Genomic DNA, 4,334 nt, shown 5'->3' on the forward strand with positions numbered 1-4,334 from the left:
TTTGATTTATTTGTTCTTAAGTGAATTAGAAATGACGACCATTTGACTAACCAAGTAAGAAAACTCATATTCAAATAATCGAGGAGAGGAGTTGAAAACTCAAAACCATCCCCCTTTTCATTTTCAAATGAAGTGTCATTTAGATGTGATTAAGTATTTTAATTTGACTTTCGATGCTGGATCAAGGTTTTAAAAAATTGCATTCTTGTGAATGAATTGAATTTATTTGGTGAATAATCCATTTAATCGATTAACTAAAACCGAATAGGTCTCATTGTAAGAAAGCCCAAGAGTAAGCCATGTGAGGTTGATGGCGATGCTTTTTCAAGCGATCGACTTACAAAGGCATTTAAAATGGGCTCGACTTTGAATCGAGAAGTTCTATTTGTTTTAAAAATTGGTTTGAATTGATGGCATGAGAATTATAATCTTTTTTGTATTTTTTAAGTCTTTATCATTTTTAGGTTCATTTTAAGATGGGATGAAGAATGTACAATGATATAGCAAAAAGCGAAGTAAAGTAAATATAAAAAAAATAAATGTTAGAAGCGGAATTTAAAAGAATTAGATGTTAATTGCGGAAATTAAAAAAATAGAGTTAATCGTTAAATGTTAGGTGTTAATTGAAATCAACATGAAATAACAAGAGAATTGCAATAAAATATTAAATCTAAAACAAATAACTAAAGTTTAAACAACTAACAAAAGTATCATTAAATTAAAACTCAAAACAATATTAAACTATCAAAAATCTCAATTCTAAACTATTATCCAAAATATTAATTTTAAAATATTAACAAAGATTAAATTCTAAAATCATTCTAAATTAAATTAAAAATTCTAAAACAATTCTAAATCGCCTTATAATTCTAATTAATATACAATCATTTCTAAAAAAGAGATCTAATTAATTTCTAAAATATTAACAAAGATTAAAATCTAAAAAACATTCTAAATCAAATTAAAAATTCTAAAATAATTCTAAATCAACTTATAATTCTAATTAATCTACAATTATTTCTATAAAAAAATCTAATTAAATTCTAAAATATTAAGAAAGATTAAAATCTAAAAATCATTCTAAATCAAATTAAAAATTCTAAAATAATTCTAAATCAACTTATAATTCTAATTAATCTACAATTATTTCTATAAAAAAATCTAATTAAATTCTAAAATATTAGGAAAGATTAAAATCTAAAATCATTCTAAATCAAATTAAAAATTCTAAAATAATTCTAAATCAACTTATAATTCTAATTAATCTACAATTATTTCTATAAAAAATCTAATTAAATTCTAAAATATTAAGAAAGATTAAAATCTAAAATCATTCTAAATCAAATTAAAAATTCTAAAATAATTCTAAATCAACTTATAATTCTAATTAATCTACAATTTTTTCTAAAAAAAATCTAATTAAATTCTAAAATATTAACAAAGATTAAAATCTAAAATCATTCTAAATCAAATTAAAAATTCTAAAATAATTCTAAATCAACTTATAATTCTAATTAATCTACAATTATTTCTAGAAAAAAATCTAATTAAATTCTAAAATATTAACAAAGATTAAAATCTAAAATCATTCTAAATCAAATTAAAAATTCTAAAATAATTCTAAATCAACTTATAATTCTAATTAATCTACAATTATTTTCTAAAAAAATCTAATTAAATTCTAAAATATTAACAAAGATTAAAATCTAAAATCATTCTAAATCAAATTAAAAATTCTAAAATAATTCTAAGTCAACTTATAATTCTAATTAATCTACAATTATTTCTAAACTAAATTTAATATTTCTAATATTTCTAAATCCAACTCTTCAAAAAATTATAACCTAAATCTAAAAATTCTAATGAACCTAAATTCCTAATTATTTCTAATATTTCTAATACTATTTCTAATCCTAAATATATTTCTAATTAATCCTAATCATAACTAATTTAATCTAATTAATACCTAATCATCTAATTAAGCTAAGTAACCTACATTAACTAAACTTAATCAACTAGTAACCAAAAACAAAGAAATAAGCCTAAAGAAGTTGAGAATGGGCTCAACAAAGGATATCAGAGCCCAATCGGATGGGGTGCAGTAGCATTGAGAGAGTGTGCACGCAGGCCAAAATCTCTTGGGCCAAAGGCCCAAGTCTCACCAACACCATTAGGTTTCACAACAAAACTTCAGAGCGTACCTTCAAACTTTCCCCAAAATGAGCGATTGTGAGACCTCCCAGACCAACGGAAGCCGCTCACGTTAACCTCGTATCATTGATGCCGGTACATCATCGATGAGGGAGAAGAATCACCTTCAATCGGTAACGCATGGTCGACGTAGAGCAAGAATCAGCCTCAATCAAGGATCCACCGTCGGCGAAAAGCGAGAGTCAACCTTCAATCGAAAATGCGTTGTTGATGAAAATTGATCGTTGACGATGATTGGGGTGGAGCGATGCGTCGCCGCTTGAAGTGGAACGCAGAACGACGATGCTCGAGTCGAAAGATGAAGAACGGAAGCGAACCAAATCCGAAAAGGTATCGTCGAGTTTTTTCGCTTCTCTCTTATGCTTCTGTTACTTTTTTTTCTTTTCCAACTCTATCTCTCTTCTTCTCCTTTGATTACTGGTCGATTCATGAATCGTCGGTGAAGGATTACCGAGCGTCTCCGTTTCTGGTATTGTTGTTGTTGTGTTCTTTAGGTTTTTTTTGAAAAAAAATCTCTGTTGTTCTTGATGTGTTGTGTTCTGGTTTAAGGTTTTGAGAGAAATTGTTGTGTTATTCTTGATTAGGTTTTTTTTTTGAGAAAAAAATATCGTTACCGTATTGTTGATGTTCTTGCTGTGTTTGTTGTTCTTGCTCGTGTTTGCTGGTTTAAGGTTTTTTTGAGAAAAAAAATTGCTTTGTTGTGTTGTTGTTGTTTAGGTTTTTTTGAGAAGATCTCTTACTGTGTTCTGTCTCTCCCTGTTAACCTCTCCTAATTTTTTGAAAACCAAATTCAGTCTTTAAGAAACTCCTTGCTTTTTTTGAATTTCTCATCCCAGATTATGTGGGATTTGGTTTATTCTGTTTTAAGTTATTATTGCAATGCCTTTTTGGATGTTCAAGTTAACCTGCTGGGTAAAGTTTCAAACTGAGTAATTTGTTTAGTTATTCTTTAGTTTTTTAAGTGCTTTTAAAAAGTGCTTTTTAAATAAGCTGTTTTTGTTTTCTGCAGATTACAGGTTTGAAGAGACTTGATGGAATGGAAGGTGGGTTGTAATACAGCAAGGTTGGAGGCGCGCCCCTGTTCAAAGAGATTTAAATTTGATTACCTGACTTTGGTCTTTAGGATTTATTTCCATTTGTAGCAAATTTCACTGTAATTACCTTGGGTTTTTTTTAAGACAAATGTATGCTTGGATTATTTGGGACTTATTGAATTAAATTTTAATTATGTAATTACCTTTTAATCTTTCAATATTTAACTCAATAATTATTTATGCTAATCATTCAACTTTTAAAAACAATACACTTCTAACTTAAGTATAATGATTTAATTTTAGAAACAACAAATTTCTAATTTAAGTATAATGATTTAATTTTAAAAACAACAAATTTCTACTTTAAGTATAATGACTTAATTTTAAAAACAATAAATTTCTAATTTAAGTATAATGACTTAATTTTAAAAACAACAAATTTTTAATTTAAGTATAATGATTTAATTTTAAAAACAAAATATTTCTAACTTAACACAAAAACTAAGTATAGTAATTTAATTAAAAAAAAACACAATTCTAATTTAAACACAAAAATCTAAATGTCGGACTTTTAATTTTAAAAAAAACACAATTCTAATTTAAACACAAAAATCTAAATATGGAACTTTTTAATTTAAAAACAACACAATTCTATTTTAAACACAAAAATCTAAACATGAGACTTTTAATTAAAAAAACATACATGTTTCTAAAAAATGCAAATTTAATTTGGGAACCCATGAAGAACTTAGAACTTTGTATAAATACTTGGGACGTGTAAATGGACTAGTAAATAGTGATCATAGAAATAATAACATGGCTCTTAATACTTACTAATAAAAAAAAAGTTTTGGATTAGTAATGTAAAAAGATTCAAACCATATTTTAGATTATGGATACACTTATGCAAATAGGCCTTTAAAACAAAGAGATCTCATGGATAAACCACAAATGGCCGGACAAAATTGGGGTATGACACTTCCTCATTTCTGATATTTCTCAAAAACACTTCAAACTCTTTCAATTTTTTTCTCATCAACAAGTCCAAAATCAAACAACAAAGCTCAAGGGAACTTCAATCAACATCAG

The 4,334-nt window shown here is 26.2% G+C and overlaps 1 long non-coding RNA gene across 1 annotated transcript; it reads left to right on the plus strand.

Annotated features, from left to right (window-relative positions):
* Positions 1-2,047: 2,047 nt before the first annotated feature.
* LOC127126815 (uncharacterized) lies at positions 2,048-3,444 on the plus strand. The gene is made up of 2 exons (XR_007805099.1): positions 2,048-2,541; positions 3,221-3,444. It is a non-coding gene; the product is annotated as an uncharacterized LOC127126815 (long non-coding RNA).
* Positions 3,445-4,334: the final 890 nt, after the last annotated feature.

This window comes from Lathyrus oleraceus, chromosome 3 (genome assembly GCF_024323335.1).
Source record: "Lathyrus oleraceus cultivar Zhongwan6 chromosome 3, CAAS_Psat_ZW6_1.0, whole genome shotgun sequence".
Taxonomy (NCBI): domain Eukaryota; kingdom Viridiplantae; phylum Streptophyta; class Magnoliopsida; order Fabales; family Fabaceae; genus Lathyrus; species Lathyrus oleraceus.